Source organism: Oncorhynchus gorbuscha, linkage group LG15, assembly GCF_021184085.1.
Source record: "Oncorhynchus gorbuscha isolate QuinsamMale2020 ecotype Even-year linkage group LG15, OgorEven_v1.0, whole genome shotgun sequence".
Lineage (NCBI taxonomy): Eukaryota > Metazoa > Chordata > Actinopteri > Salmoniformes > Salmonidae > Oncorhynchus > Oncorhynchus gorbuscha.
This window is the reverse complement of record NC_060187.1, coordinates 58,732,918-58,750,152: the sequence shown is the minus strand read 5'-3', so window position 1 is coordinate 58,750,152 and position 17,235 is coordinate 58,732,918. Positions and strand designations below refer to the sequence as shown.

Here is a 17,235-nt window from a genome sequence, read left to right as displayed (position 1 = left end):
AAGCCCAACAACAATGACAACAAAATTATAAAAGTCTTCAACTTTGCCTTGACTTTTACATTAAGTCATGCATTAGACTATTGGTAAAAGCCATGGTTCAACAACCTGCATACAGCAGAAAGATTAAGACAATTGCTAGTCTGGTCCCAGATCTGTTTGTGCCGTCTTGCCAACCATACAGTACAAACTGGGACCAAGCTAGAAAATTGCACTAAGTAAAGTGAATGGAGTTTTGTTGTGTACCTTTATGCACAGGGCCTTCTTGGCCAGCCAGCATCAGGTGGCATGTCTGTAGTAGTCCGGGGGGAAAGTGTAGGTGATGCCCAGCTGCTAGCAGACATGTTCAAAGGCGTCATAGCGCGTCACCCTGAGGTGCTTGAGCAGCTTTTTTTCTGCGGTCAATGGCCATGAGCATCCATCGCTTGTTCGCTTTGTCCTGATACAAAGATGGGGGGGGGGGGGGGGGCAAAACACAGTCAGAGGTCAAATGGAGAGAAAAAAATATGCGTAAAGTGAAAACAATATTTCAGGCTTGATTCAAACCGTGGGGCTGAAGAGCTGCACTGTAGCGTGATTGAAATGTAAAGGTAATTTCCGATTGAGCTGACTAATGCAGTGCTCACTGTGAATGAAGTCTCTGCGAAGACGGGAACATTGCCTTTACATTTGTATTGTGCTGTAACGGAGCTCTTCAGGACTACAGATTGAATCTAACCCCTAGTCTGGGAACATGTATTTTACATAATAGAGGAGTTGCTTTTCTTATTAAAATTAGCAGTGATTTTGAGACTGTCAAATCCAAACGGTCTAAAAGTGAGATACAGTATAGTGACAGACTGCCAAACCTTGGCTTCAACATTTTAGCTGTGCTAAAGGATAGTTATATTTTGCAATATGTCTGCAAAAATGTTGGATACAATGTTACGTGTATACGTTGTGACAGTACATTCCCAGCATGCAGCAGCACCACTACTACTCTGTCAAATGTCATAGTGGGTGTACGCACTACACAGGAAATCCTGTTGACAAACCTCACACCAGACAGGGAGGGGATCGGAAATTAAACGTGTGGAAATAATATGCATTCACGTCATGGTTACTATAGGTATTTAAAATGACACAGTATTGCATTTATCCTTCAACCATACCCACCTTAGTATGTTTGTGCAGGTGCTCCTGGTAGTTTCGGGTTTTGGAGGTCAAAATGGCCACTAAGAAGGTCAAGAAATGGGTTAAGAAGTGAACAAACGATTGCTGAAATAAGGTGGTTCCTCAGAGGAAAAGCACGGTTGTTCACTAGGTCCAAAACGGGAACCTACCCTTGACTTCTGTAGAGCTGCGGTCAGCTTCATCCCTCCAGACTTTTGTAATCAGCTTCTCTGTTTTCAATTTCAACTTTTCGCTCTGGTGACACGAAACATGGTGGTTTGATTATGCAATATCCAGCACAGGTGTAGACAAATGGTCTTATCGTAATGTGAACTATAGCAACCAACAGAGATATACACAAACTGTAGTTACTCTTATGTAGTTATTCTTATGAGCACAATGAGAAAGACTAGATGAATAGAATATAGTAATATATAATAATATATATGCCATTTAGCAGACGCTTTTATCCAAAGCGACTTACAGTCATGTGTGCATACATTCTACGTATGGGTGGTCCCGGGGATTGAACCCATTACCCTGGCGTTACAAGCACCATGCTCTACCAACTGAGCTACAGAGGACCACTAGTAAAAAGGTGAAAAGAACATACATGGCTTGCTAGTTCCAGTGTCAGAAGTCTTTTGACCAGGTCATCAGCTCTGTAAACAGATAATAACAGATCAGCATTAGGAAGAGATGTACTGTATAGTAGAGGTATAGTACAACCGCTGAGTAGGCCTATATATTGTGCAAATAAAGACATAGAATAACTGTTTTAAACAGCATCATCTCGTTGCTGTAGTTGTTTGGACATGGGAGAGTTGAACATACATGAGCCATGTCTGCATGACATAAAATACACTTCGTTTAAGTCTGGACAAATGAAATGTACATACGTTTGAGCGAGTGGAACAGGGGCATATTCCGTTTTCAGCATTGTCGGAGGAAGATCACTCAACTGACTTTGTATCACTAATGGAAAAAAAATGTAGACAGTAAATATCAAACATCCAAGTGGTCAAATAGTTGGTATAGTTGGTATTAGGTACTCCATACCTAGCTTCTTCTTTCTTATGGCACGGGTATAGTTTCTCACAGGCTGAATGGTGAAACTCCCAATACCTGGTAAGAATTAAACAAATTATCAAACAATACATAATGACTCTTAGTCCATTGCTCTATGAACCATAGAGCGCACAAAACACCATGCAACTACACTGAGCGCACAAAACATTAAGAACACCTGCTCTTTCCATGGCATAGACTGACAAGGTGAACGCTACGATCCCTTATTGATGTCACTTGTTAAATTCAATTCAATCAGTGTAGATGAAGGGGAAGAGACAGGTTAAAAAAAATATTTGTAAGCCTTGAAACGACTGAGACATGGACTGTGTATGTGTACCATTCGGAGGGTGAATGGGAAAAACAAAATATTTGAGTGCCTTTGAACGGGGTATGGTAGTATGTGCTAGGTGCAACGGTTTGTGTCAAGAACTGCAATGCTGCTGGATTTTTCATGCTCAACAGTTTTCTGTGTGTAGAACGTGGGGAGCATTGGACTCAACATGGGCCAGCATTCCTGTGGAACGCTTTTCGACACAGTCTATGCCCCCAAACCAATTGAGGCTATTCTGAGGGCAAAAGGGGCGGGGGTAGTGCAGCTCAATATTAGGACGATGTTGTTATGCAGGTGAATGAGGACCCAAAAGCGACTTGGCGAAAACAGAGTCTTTAATCCAGTAAAAGGAAATAGCAATACTCCTAGACAAATCGGAGCGGTAAATAAAGCATAAAAAACAATTCCACTCGTAATCACGAGAACTGACTGGAGACTCGATAATAAACTGCAGGTTGCCTCGGGAAGGCACTTGACCGTAGCAGACTCAGACACCTGCTCACCACGCAGCATCTGAGGGAAACACGACACGGCAGGGCGATACAAAGACACAGCACAGTGAACAATATACAAGGATCCGACAGGGCAGAAACGGAAAACAAGGGGAGAAATAGGGACTCTAATCAGGGGAAAAGATAGGGAACAGGTGTGGGAAGACTAAATGATTGATTAGGGGAATAGGAACAGCTGGGAGCAGGAACGGAACGATAGAGAGAAGAGAGAGAGGGAGGGAGAGAGAAAAAGGGGAACGAACCTAAAAAGACCAGCAGGGGAAAACGAACAGAAGGAAAAGCAAAATGACAAGACAATATAAGACAAAACATGACAGTACCCCCCCACTCACCGAGCGCCTCCTGGCGCACTCGAGGAGGAATCCTGGCGGCAATGGAGGAAATCATCAATCAGTGAACGGTCCAGCACGTCCCGAGACGGAACCCAACTCCTCTCCTCAGGACCGTAACCCTCCCAATCCACTAAGTATTGGTGACCCCGTCCCCGAGAACGCATGTCCATGATCCTACGTACCTTGTAAATAGGTGCGCTCTCGACAAGGACGGGAGGGGGGGAGGGAAGACGAACGGGGGTGCGAAGAAAGGGCTTGACACAGGAGACATGGAAGACAGGATGGACGCGATGAAGATGTCGCGGAAGAAGCAGTCGCACAGCGACAGGATTGACGACCTGGGAGACACGGAACGGACCAATGAACCGCGGAGTCAACTTACGAGAAGCTGTCGTAAGAGGAAGGTTGCGAGTGGAAAGCCACACTCTCTGGCCGCAACAATACCTTGGACTCTTAATCCTACGTTTATTGGCGGCTCTCACAGTCTGTGCCCTGTAACGGCAAAGTGCAGACCTCACCCTCCTCCAGGTGCGCTCACAACGTTGGACAAACGCTTGAGCGGAGGGAACGCTGGACTCGGCAAGCTGGGATGAGAACAGAGGAGGCTGGTAACCCAGACTACTCTGAAACGGAGATAACCCGGTAGCAGACGAAGGAAGCGAGTTGTGAGCGTATTCTGCCCAGGGGAGCTGTTCTGCCCAAGACGCAGGGTTTCTGAAAGAAAGGCTGCGTAGTATGCGACCAATCGTCTGATTGGCCCTCTCTGCTTGACCGTTAGACTGGGGATGAAACCCGGAAGAGAGACTGACGGACGCACCAATCAAACGACAGAACTCCCTCCAAAACTGTGACGTGAATTGCGGACCTCTGTCTGAAACGGCGTCTAACGGGAGGCCATGAATTCTGAACACATTCTCGATGATGATTTGTGCCGTCTCCTTAGCGGAAGGAAGTTTAGCGAGAGGAATGAAATGTGCCACCTTAGAGAACCTATCGACAACCGTAAGAATCACAGTCTTCCCCGCAGACAAAGGCAGACCGGTAATGAAGTCTAGGGCGATGTGAGACCATGGTCGAGAAGGAATGGGGAGCGGTCTGAGATGACCGGCAGGAGGAGAGTTACCTGACTTAGTCTGCGCGCAGTCCGAACAAGCAGCCACGAAACGGCGCGTGTCACGCTCCTGAGTCGGCCACCAAAAGCGCTGGCGAATAGAAGCAAGAGTGCCTCGAACACCGGGATGACCAGCTAACTTGGCAGAGTGAGCCCACTGAAGAACAGCCAGATGAGTGGAAACAGGAACGAAAAGAAGGTTACTAGGACAAGCGCGCGGCGACGCAGTGTGCGTGAGTGCTTGCTTAACCTGTCTTTCAATCCCCCAGACTGTCAACCCGACAACACGCCCATAAGGAAGAATCCCCTCGGGATCAGTAGAAGCCACAGAAGAACTAAAAAGACGGGATAAGGCATCAGGCTTGGTGTTCTTGCTACCCGGACGGTAAGAAATCACAAACTCGAAACGAGCGAAAAATAACGCCCATCGAGCTTGACGAGCATTAAGTCGTTTGGCAGAACGGATGTACTCAAGGTTCTTATGGTCTGTCCAAACGACAAAAGGAACGGTCGCCCCCTCCAACCACTGTCGCCATTCGCCTAGGGCTAAGCGGATGGCGAGCAGTTCGCGGTTACCCACATCATAGTTGCGTTCAGATGGCGACAGGCGATGAGAAAAATAAGCGCAAGGATGAACCTTATCGTCAGACTGGAAGCGCTGGGATAGAATGGCTCCCACGCCTACCTCTGAAGCGTCAACCTCGACAATGAATTGTCTAGTGACGTCAGGAGTAACGAGGATAGGAGCAGACGTAAAACGTTCTTTTAGAAGATCAAAAGCTCCCTGGGCGGAACCGGACCACTTAAAACACGTCTTGACAGAAGTAAGAGCTGTGAGAGGGGCAGCAACTTGACCGAAATTACGAATGAAACGCCGATAGAAATTAGCGAAACCTAGAAAGCGCTGCAACTCGACACGTGACCTTGGAACGGGCCACTCACTGACAGCTTGGACCTTAGCGGAATCCATCTGAATGCCTTCAGCGGAAATAACGGAACCGAGAAAAGTAATGGAGGAGACATGAAAAGAGCACTTCTCAGCCTTCACGTAGAGACAATTCTCTAAAAGGCGCTGGAGAACACGTCGAACGTGCTGAACATGAATCTCGAGTGACGGTGAAAAAATCAGGATATCGTCAAGGTAGACAAAAACAAAGATGTTCAGCATGTCTCTCAGAACATCATTAACTAATGCCTGAAAAACAGCTGGCGCATTGGCGAGACCAAACGGCAGAACCCGGTACTCACAATGCCCTAACGGAGTGTTAAACGCCGTTTTCCACTCGTCCCCCTCTCTGATGCGCACGAGATGGTAAGCGTTACGAAGGTCCAACTTAGTAAAGCACCTGGCAGAATCTCGAAGGCTGATGACATAAGGGGAAGCGGATAACGATTCTTAACCGTTATGTCATTCAGCCCTCGATAATCCACGCAGGGGCGCAGAGTACCGTCCTTTTTCTTAACAAAAAAAAACCCCGCCCCGGCCGGAGAGGAAGAAGGCACTATGGTACCGGCGTCAAGAGACACAGACAAATAATCCTCGAGAGCCTTACGTTCGGGAGCCGACAGAGAGTATAGTCTACCCCGAGGAGGAGTGGTCCCCGGAAGGAGATCAATACTACAATCATACGACCGGTGAGGAGGAAGGGAGTTGGCTCGGGACCGACTGAAGACCGTGCGCAGATCATGATATTCCTCCGGCACTCCTGTCAAATCGCCAGGTTCCTCCTGAGAAATGGGGACAGAAGAAATGGGAGGGATGGCAGACATTAAACACTTCACATGACAAGAAACGTTCCAGGATAGGATAGAATTACTAGACCAATTAATAGAAGGATTATGACATACTAGCCAGGGATGACCCAAAACAACAGGTGTAAAAGGTGAACGAAAAATCAAAAAAGAAATAGTCTCACTGGGTTACCAGATACTGTGAGGGTTAAAGGTAGTGTCTCAAATCTGATACAGGGAAGATGACTACCATCTAAGGCGAACATGGGCGTAGGCTTGTCTAACTGTCTGAAAGGAATGTCATGTTTCTGAGCCCATGCTTCGTCCATGAAACAACCCTCAGCCCCAGAGTCTATCAAGGCACTGCATGTAGCACCCGAACCGGTCCAGCGTAGATGGACCGACATAGTAGTACAGGATCTAGATGGAGAGACCTGAGTAGTAGCGCTCACCAGTAGCCCTCCGCTTACTGATGAGCTCTGGCTTTTACTGCACATGAATTGACAAAATGTCCATCAAATCCGCAATAGAAGCAAAGGCGGTTGGTGATCCTCCGTTCCCTCTCCTTAGTCGAGATGCGAATACCTCCCAGCTGCATGGGCTCAGTCTCTGAGCCAGAGGAGGGAGATGGTTGCGATGCGGAGCAGGGAAACACCGTTGACGCGAGCTCTCTTCCACAAGCTTGGTGACGAAGATCTACCCGTCGTTCTATGCGGATGGCGAGAGCAATCAAAGAGTCCACACTGGAAGGAACCTCCCGGGAGAGAATCTCATCTTTAACCACTGCGTGGAGTCCCTCCAGAAAACGAGCGAGCAGCGCCGGCTCGTTCCAGTCACTAGAGGCAGCAAGAGTGCGAAACTCAATAGAGTAATCCGTTATGGATCGATCACCTTGGCATAGGGAAGCCAGGGCCCTAGAAGCCTCCCTACCAAAAACTGAACGGTCAAAAACCCGAATCATCTCCTCTTTAAAGTTCTGGTAATTGTTTGAACAATCAGCCCTTGCCTCCCAGATAGCTGTGCCCCACTCTCGAGCCCGGCCAGTAAGGAGTGAAATGACGTAAGCAACCCGAGCTCTCTCTCTAGAGTATGTGTTGGGTTGGAGAGAGAACACAATATCACACTGGGTGAGAAAGGAGTGGCACTCCTTGGGCTGCCTGGAGTAGCAAGGTGGGTTATTAACCCTAGGTTTCGGAGGCTCGGCAGACCAGGAAGTAACAGGTGGCACGAGACGAAGACTCTGGAACTGTCCAGAGAGGTCGGAAACCTGAGCGGCCAGGTTCTCCATGGCATGACGAGCAGCAGACAATTCCTGCTCGTGTCTACCGAGCATGGCTCCTTGGATCTCGACGGCAGTGTTACGAGCGTCTGTAGTCGCTGGGTCCATTCTTTGGTCGGATCCTTCTGTTATGCAGGTGAATGAGGACCCAAAAGCGACTTGGCGAAAACAGAGTCTTTAATCCAGTAAAAGGAAATAGCAATACTCCTAGACAAATCGGAGCGGTAAATAAAGCATAAAAAACAATTCCACTCGTAATCACGAGAACTGACTGGAGACTCGATAATAAACTGCAGGTTGCCTCGGGAAGGCACTTGACCGTAGCAGACTCAGACACCTGCTCACCACGCAGCATCTGAGGGAAACACGACACGACAGGGCGATACAAAGACACAGCACAGTGAACAATATACAAGGATCCGACAGGGCAGAAACGGAAAACAAGGGGAGAAATAGGGACTCTAATCAGGGGAAAAGATAGGGAACAGGTGTGGGAAGACTAAATGATTGATTAGGGGAATAGGAACAGCTGGGAGCAGGAACGGAACGATAGAGAGAAGAGAGAGAGGGAGGGAGAGAGAAAAAGGGGAACGAACCTAAAAAGACCAGCAGGGGGAAAACGAACAGAAGGAAAAGCAAAATGACAAGACAATATAAGACAAAACATGACAGATGTTCTTAATGTTTTGTACATTCGGTGTATGTGCCTGCATGAGAAAGCATGTTCAGCAGCAACATGGTTTGCAGTAAGAGTTAGGATGTCTTACTGAAGTAGTACTTATTTTGATGTAGGCCTACATTTTGTCAACTGTCGTGCAGAGATCATAGAAACAAGAGTGGAGTGTCATGTTCTGTATACATGATCAAGAGTGGTGGAGTGAGAAAAGCTGCTGCACACATTGCAGGGGGCCTGTGGGGAAAATAACTCTGGTTCCCACATCCTCTTCATAAAAACCACTTACTAGCAGACTGACTGATTACATGATGAGAAATGGATTAGTCATATGTCTGGGTTAAAATGGCATTAGCTTCCCACCAGTCTGGTTACAAATTATTCCTTTAATTTCAGCTGTTTAGACAGGTAGCTACTAGCTAAAGTTATCACTACATTAGTATACAATAATGATCTATTTTTATGTAATCTATTTTTATGAAACCATATATTTAGCCTAGTTAGTATACACAGGATGATAAGGACAATGGAGTAGTGCTTGATGTCCCTATACAAAGCCCGTGTCACTGTGTACACAAAGAGAATAACTCTTGTGTACCTGTCTATAAATGTTGTTGTTGTTATTAGCTATCTGTACACTAGATATCCTAGATAATTGCTGCAGTGCCCTCTCCTGGCCTACCCAAGGAAGTACTCGTTACTTGACTATTGAAAAAATAAAATATTTACGAGGTGTTATGATGATGATAAGTGGGTTTTCACGCAAAATCTACCTATTCAGTCTTTTTCAGTAACGGTTCATTGATTCTTGCTGGGCATGTGCAGCTAGCTAGTTGATATGCATGCGAGCAAGTGCAGAAAATAAACAGGCGCGCACATCGACAAGACGTTTCATTTGGGTATATATATATATATATATATATATATATATATATATATATATATATGTATATCTGTCAATACAGTCTCATTGTTGCTGTGTGAAGGCCCTGTGATGACAAAGGTTGACGTCCCATATTTCAATGTGAGAGACGCACAGGTTCCTTTCAGCCTGGATAAAACACCACATTCTCGCAGAACGACAGATGTTGATTTAAGAGCACTTCTTAAGAGCCATACTTTAAGAGCCATACTTGATAACATGGCTGATTCAGAGATTATTTGATATGTATGTCAGTTATTAATGGTCAAAATGTAATGAGTAAACAGCATTCGTCCCCTACATGAGGATCGCCATTTTGATTAGACAGAACTAAATCAGACGGAGAAGTCGATTTGGGAAATGAGAAGGATGCTTGAATAATCTTTCGAGGTCCTGCACACTCACCGTATTTCCCTAGTAAAAATAGCATTTGAATGACCAAAACATCACCCACAATATTTTCATGCTATTAAAATGCTCAGAATTGAAGAAAGTGTACATTTTCTCTCATCTCAAACTATCTCGATTGTGCATCTGTAGAGGTTTGTGAGTGCTTTTGGTGACAAGGCAAATTTCTTCAGCCTCCTGAGGTTGAAGAGGCGCTGCTGCGCCTTCACGATGCTGTCTGTGTGAGTGGACCAATTCAGTTTGTCTGTGATGTGTACGCCGAGGAACTTAAAACTTATTACCCTCTCCACTACTGTCCCGTCGATGTGGATAGGGGGGTGCTCCCTCTGTTGTTTCCTGAAGTCCATAATCATCTCCTTTGTTTTGTTGACTTTGAGTGTGAAGGTTATTTTCCTGACACCACACTCCGAGGGTCCTCACCTCCTCCCTGTATGCTGTCTCGTTGTTGTTGGTAATCAAGCCTACCACTGTAGTGTCGTCCACAAACTTGATGATTGAGTTGGAGGCGTGCATGGCCACGCAGTCGTGGGTAAACAGGGAGTACAGGAGAGGGCTCAGAATGCACCCTTGTGGGGCCCCAGTGTTGAGGATCAGCGGGGTGAGATGTTGTTACCTACCCTCACCACCTGGGGGCGGCCCGTCAGGAAGTCCAGTACCCAGTTGCACAGGGCGGGGTCGAGACCCCGCCCTGTGATGACGAGTTTGGAGGATACTATGGTGTTAAATGCTGAGCTGTAGTCGATGAACAGCATTCTCACATAGGTATTCCTCTTGTCCAAATGGGTTAGGCCTGTGTGCAGTGTGGTTGCGATTGCGTTGTCTGTGGACCTATTGGGGTGGTAAGCAAATTGGAGTGGGTCTAGGGTATCAGGTAGAGGAAATAATGTGTTGAAAGTTTACACTCTTAGGGTGCGTTTGTAAATTCACTCTGGTTATCTACTCCGATTTCAGAGCACTCTCATCTGAGTTTGACAGAGTGCAGAATAACTGATGAATTTACGAACGCAAAACACCCATTGAATATGACCGTTATCAGTAAACGTAGTCAAAAAAACACAATTAATTTGTTGCCAGCAGCACAGTTAGTCACCAACACTCTACATAACATGAAAATAGACCAACCAGCTCTGCGAGGGGGAGTAAAATGGTCAGAGTGAGGTGTTCTCTCGTTTGTGTATCGAAGTAGCTAGCGAGGTAGCAAACTTTAGCCAGTTAGCTTGGGTGCTTGACGACCTATGTGAGGTCAGAACACTTGGATTAACCCTATAGTACTCATAGCTTCCAGTGTACAGTCGTGGCCAAAAGTTTTGAGAATGACACAAATATTAATTTCCACAAAGTTTGCTGCTTCAATGTCTTTAGATATTTCTGTCAGATGTTACTATGGAATACTGAAGTATATTACAAGTCTTTCATAAGTGTCAAAGGCTTTTATTGACAATTACATGAAGTTGATGCAAAGAGTCAATTGACCCTTCTTTTTCAAGACCTCTGCAATCCACCCTGGCATGCTGCCAGTTGACTTCTGGGACACATCCTGACTGATGGCAGCCCATTCTTGCATAATCAATGCTTGGAGTTTGTCAGAATTTGTGGGGTTTTGTTTGTCCACCCTCCTCTTGAAGATTGACCACAAGTTCTCAATGGGATTAAGGTCTGGGGAGTTTCCTGACCATGGACCCAAAATATTGATGTTTTGTTCCCCGAGCCACTTTATTATCACTTTTGCCTTATGGCAAGGTGCTCCATCATGCTGGAAAAGGCATTGTTCCTCACCAAACTGTTCCTGGATGGTTGGGAGAAGTTGCTCACAGAGGATGTGTTGGTACCATTCTTTATTCATGGCTGTGGTCTTAAGCAAAATTGTGAGTGAGCCCACTCCCTCATGGCAAGGTGCTCCATCATGCTGGAAAAGGCATCGTTCGTCACCAAACTGTTCCTGGATGGTTGGGAGAAGTTGCTCTCAGAGGATGTGTTGGTACCATTCTTTATTCATGGCTGTATTCTCTGGCAAAATTGTGAGTGAGCCCGCTCCCTTGGCTGATAAGCAACCCCACACATGAATGGTCTCAGGATGCCTTACTGTTGGCATGACACAGGACTGATGGTAGTGCTCACCTAGTCTTCTCTGGACAAGCTTTTTCCCGGATGCCCCAAACAATCGGAAAGGGGATTCATCAGAGAAAATTATTTTACCCCAGTCCTCAGCAGATCAATCCCTGTACCTTTTGCAGAATATCAGTCTGTCCCTGTTGTTTTTCCTGGAGAGTAGTGGCTTCTTTGCTGCCCTTCTTGACACCAGGCCATCCTCCAAAAGTCTTCGCCTCACTGTGCGTGCAGATGCACTCATACCTGCCTGCTGCCATTCCTGAGCAAGCGCTGTACTGGAAGTGCCCCTATCCCGCAGCTGAATCAACTTTAGGAGATGGTCCTGGCACATGCTGGACTTTCTTGGGCACCCTGAAGCCTTCTTCACAACAATTAAACCGCTCTCCTTGAAGTTCTTGATGATCCGATAAATGGTTGATTTAGGTGCAATCTTACTGGCAGCAATATCCTTGCCTGTGAAGCCATTTTTGTGCAAAGCAATGATGATGGCACGTGTTTCCTTGCAGGTAACCATGTTTGACAGAGGAAGAACAATGATTCCAAGCACCACCCTCCTTTTGAAGCTTCCAGTCTGTTATTCGAACTCAATCAGCATGAATGAGTGATTTCCAGCCTTGTCCTCGTCAACACTCACACCTGTGTTAACGAGGGAATCTCTGACATGATGTTAGCTTGTCCTTTTGTGGCAGGGCTGAAATGCAGTGGACATGTTTTTTGGGGATTCAGTTCATTTGCTTGGCAAAGAGGGACTTTGCAATTAATTGCAATTCTACTGATCACTCTTTATAACTTTCTGGAGTATATGAAAATTGCCATCATTCCAACCCCAGTTGACCTAGCAGCAGACTTTGTGAAAATGTATATTTGTGTCATTCTCAAAACTTTTGGCCACGACTGTACATTCCGAGAGCAAAATGCTCTGAATTTATGAACAGATAATCAAATCAAATCAGATTTTATTTGTCACATGCGTCGAATACAACAGGTGTACAACAGCTGCATTGTTGGTTAAGGACTTGTAAGTAAGCATTACAGTGAAACGCTTACTTACGAGCCCTTAACCAACAATGCAGTTTTAAGAAAATACCCCAAAAAGTAAGAGATAAGAACAACAAATGATTAAAGACCAGCAGTAAATAACAATAGCGGGACTACAGGGGGTACCGGTACAGAGTCAATGCGCTGGGGCACCGGTGTCGAGGTAATTGAGGTAGTATGTACATGCAGGTACAGTTATTAAAGTGACTATTCATAGATTTTACATTTAACATTTAAGTCATTTAGCAGACGCTCTTATCCAGAGCGACTTACAAATTGGTGCATTCACCTTATGACATCCAGTGGAACAACCACTTTACAATAGTGCATCTAAATATTTTAAGGGGGAGGGGGTGAGAAGGATTACTTTATCCTATCCTAGGTATTCCTTAAAGAGGTGGGGTTTCAGGTGTCTCCGGAAGGTGGTGATTGACTCCGCTGTCCTGGCGTCGTGAGGGAGTTTGTTCCACCATTGGGGAGCCAGAGCAGCGAACAGTTTTGACTGAGCTGAGCGGGAACTGTACTTCCTCAGTGGTAGGGAGGCGAGCAGGCCAGAGGTGGATGAACGCAGTGCCCTTATTTGGGTGTAGGGCCTGATCAGAGCCTGGAGGTACTGAGGTGCCGTTCCCCTCACAGCTCCGTAGGCAAGCACCATGGTCTTGTAGCGGATGCGAGCTTCAACTGGAAGCCAGTGGAGAGAGCGGAGGAGCGGGGTGACGTGAGAGAACTTGGGAAGGTTGAACACTAGACGGGCTGCGGCGTTCTGGATGAGTTGTAGGGGTTTAATGGCACAGGCAGGGAGCCCAGCCAACAGCGAGTTGCAGTAATCCAGACGGGAGATGACAAGTGCCTGGATTAGGACCTGCGCCGCTTCCTGTGTGAGGCAGGGTCGTACTCTGCGGATGTTGTAGAGCATGAACCTACAGGAACGGGCCACCGCCTTGATGTTAGTTGAGAACGACAGTTTGTTGTCCAGGATCACGCCAAGGTTCTTAGCGCTCTGGGAGGAGGACACAATGGAGTTGTCAACCGTGATGGCGAGATCATGGAACGGGCAGTCCTTCCCCGGGAGGAAGAGCAGCTCCGTCTTGCCGAAGTTCAGCTTGAGGTGGTGATCCGTCATCCACACTGATATGTCTGCCAGACATGCAGAGATGCGATTCGCCACCTGGTCATCAGAAGGGGGAAAGGAGAAGATTAATTGTGTGTCGTCTGCATAGCAATGATAGGAGAGACCATGTGAGGTTATGACAGAGCCAAGTGACTTGGTGTATAGCGAGAATAGGAGAGGGCCTAGAACAGAGCCCTGGGGACACCAGTGGTGAGAGCGCGTGGTGAGGAGACAGATTCTCGCCACGCCACCTGGTAGGAGCGACCTGTCAGGTAGGACGCAATCCAAGCGTGGGCCGCGCCGGAGATGCCCAACTCGGAGAGGGTGGAGAGGAGGATCTGATGGTTCACAGTATCGAAGGCAGCCGATAGGTCTAGAAGGATGAGAGCAGAGGAGAGAGAGTTAGCTTTAGCGGTGCGGAGCGCCTCCGTGATACAGAGAAGAGCAGTCTCAGTTGAATGACTAGTCTTGAAACCTGACTGATTTGGATCAAGAAGGTCATTCTGAGAGAGATAGCGGGAGAGCTGACCAAGGACGGCACGTTCAAGAGTTTTGGAGAGAAAAGAAAGAAGGGATACTGGTCTGTAGTTGTTGACATCGGAGGGATCGAGTGTAGGTTTTTTCAGAAGGGGTGCAACTCTCGCTCTCTTGAAGACGGAAGGGACGTAGCCAGCGGTCAGGGATAAGTTGATGAGCGAGGTGAGGTAAGGGAGAAGGTCTCCGGAAATGGTCTGGAGAAGAGAGGAGGGGATAGGGTCGAGCGGGCAGGTTGTTGGGCGGCTGGCCGTCACAAGACGCGAGATTTCATCTGGAGAGAGAGGGGAGAAAGAGGTCAGAGCACAGGGTAGGGCAGTGTGAGCAGAACCAGCGGTGTTGTTTGACTTAGCAAACGAGGATCGGATGTCGTCGATCTTCTTTTCAAAATGGTTGACGAAGTCATCTGTAGAGAGGGAGGAGGGGGGGGGAGGGAGAGGAGGATTCAGGAGGGAGGAGAATGTGGCAAAGAGCTTCCTAGGGTTAGAGGCAGATGCTTGGAATTTAGAGTGGTAGAAAGTGGCTTTAGCAGCAGAGACAGAGGAGGAAAATGTAGAGAGGAGGGAGTGAAAGGATGCCAGGTCCGCAGGGAGGCGAGTTTTCCTCCATTTCCGCTCGGCCTTCCGGAGCCCTGTTCTGTGAGCTCGCATTGAGTCATCAAGCCACGGAGCGGGAGGGAGGACCAAGCCGGCCTGGAAGATAGGGGACATAGAGAGTCAAAGGATGCAGAAAGGGAGGAGAGGAGGGTTGAGGAGGCAGAATCAGGAGATAGGTTGGAGAAGGTTTGAGCAGAGGGAAGAGATGATAGGATGGAAGAGGAGAGAGTAGCGGGGGAGAGAGAGCGAAGGTTGGGACGGCGCGATACCATCCGAGTAGGGGCAGTGTGGGAAGTGTTGGATGAGAGCGAGAGGGAAAAGGATACAAGGTAGTGGTCGGAGACTTGGAGGGAAGTTGCAATGAGGTTAGTGGAAGAACAGCATCTAGTAAAGATGAGGTCGAGCGTATTGCCTGCCTTGTGAGTAGGGGGGGGAAGGTGAGAGGGTGAGGTCAAAAGAGGAGAGGAGTAGATAATAACAGAGAGTAGCAGCAGTGTAAAATAGGGGGGGGGGGGGGGGGGTGATGCAGATAGTCTGAGTAGACATTTCATTAGCTGTTCAGGAGACTTATGTATGTCTTGAGGGTAGAAGCTATTTAGGAGCCTCTTGGACCTAGACTTGGCGCTCTGGTACTGCTTGCCATGCAGTAGCAGAGAGAACAGTCTATGACCAGGGTGGCTGGAGTCTTTGACAATTTTGAGGGCCTTCCTCTGACACACCTTGGTATAGAGGTCCTGGATGGCAGGAAGCTTGGCCCCTGTGATGTACTGGGCCGTACGCACTACCCTCTGTAGTGCCTTGCAGTCGGAGGCTGAGCAGTTGCCATACCAGTGTTGTGTCTTTGGCTATGCCGGATTAAGTGATATGACATGCTATTCTATAAAATAATTGATCCGTAATTAATATTACCTGATTGAGCAAATCATGTAAATGTAATTAACTAGAGAGTCAGGGCACTACGAAATAATATTTATAGAGCTGTTAACTTCCGAATAAACTCTTAAAGACCTAGTAATATTTTACAGCAATAGCAGTCAATATTAATCTTCACCTTAATTCAGTAACATCTGAAAGTTGTAAATTCTTCACGAACCCTGGCTCACAAGTTGAATCAGCAATACAAAATTGGGTTTAATTATTTATTTACTAAATACCTAACTAATCACACAGAATTACACATACACATAATTAATCATAACTTAATTACAAATTACGTCATAAAGGAAAACGTCCCTAGCTTGCGGTTAAGATATGACAGCTTGTTACACAAAAGAAAAGGGGCTGGATTTGAGTGAAAGAGCGGGAAGACTGAGTCACAAAGGAAGAAGCTGTGCTATCGTAAATACAGTATCTTATGCATTCTAAATTACCGCCCATTTGGAAAAGGAAAATGCAATAAATATTTATTCTGAACTGCGCTTCAGTAGGTTGGTGGTAGATGGAAGGCCGTGTTGCCAAACCGAGTCCTTTGTCCTTTCAAGAATGTCTCTTGTGGATACGCTGTAGTAACGTCATTGTGTGATAGACGGGATACTCTGTCTGTTCCTTCCTAACCCTCGTTTTCAGCTGCTGTTGCTAACTCAACGGCTAGGAGGTATCACTTCTGTAGTGAATAAGAGTCCAAAGTTCATACCATTCGCAACCAAAGCTCACGCTGATGTTGGCTTCGTTCTGTAGTTATTATCTGAACCATTCTGACATCAGACCATCGTCCTCACATCCTCGGAACTGGAGGTTATATTGTTGTCAAGGCTTTATATAGGAAGGGAGAGAAGGGCGTGTATTAAACGTTTTATAGCCCATGTCCCTTCACAGGGGCGGGCCACTGACTGAGCAGAGCCCTAACCTTATAAAAACCCAAATCTCAAATTTTAGAAGCTAAATTCACATTTCATCCCATCAAATCATTTAATATTCAAACATTTAAATTGAACAACAATTCCATGTGAATCCGATAACTCCGATGTGTAGACTTTCCACTGTAGAGTTTGTGTCATCTTATCATTGATGAGAATGTCTCAGATGACAACCGAACTGACATCATATTCATTAAGTACCACCGCATATGTTCAATTGGTCGGATTACCAGCATATATTTCATTTCCCCCCACCTTCTGATGTTCCCAGAATCTCTATGTTAACCAAGGGGTTTGCAAATGTAACATCAGTAGGTTAGAGAGAGGAAAAAGGGGGGAAGAGGTATTTATGACTGTCATAAACCTACCCCCAGGCCAACGTCATGACAGTCCCCCCATGTTGGGTTCAATCTTGCGATTAACCTGCATGTTGCAAACCAACATAAAAATGACCGTGGGTTGTCCTGGTTGT

At 46.5% G+C, this 17,235-nt stretch overlaps 1 pseudogene; it reads right to left on the bottom strand.

Moving 5' to 3' along the window:
- LOC123997279 overlaps nucleotides 1–17,235 on the bottom strand; it is a 34,472-nt pseudogene that overhangs the window by 561 nt on the left and 16,676 nt on the right.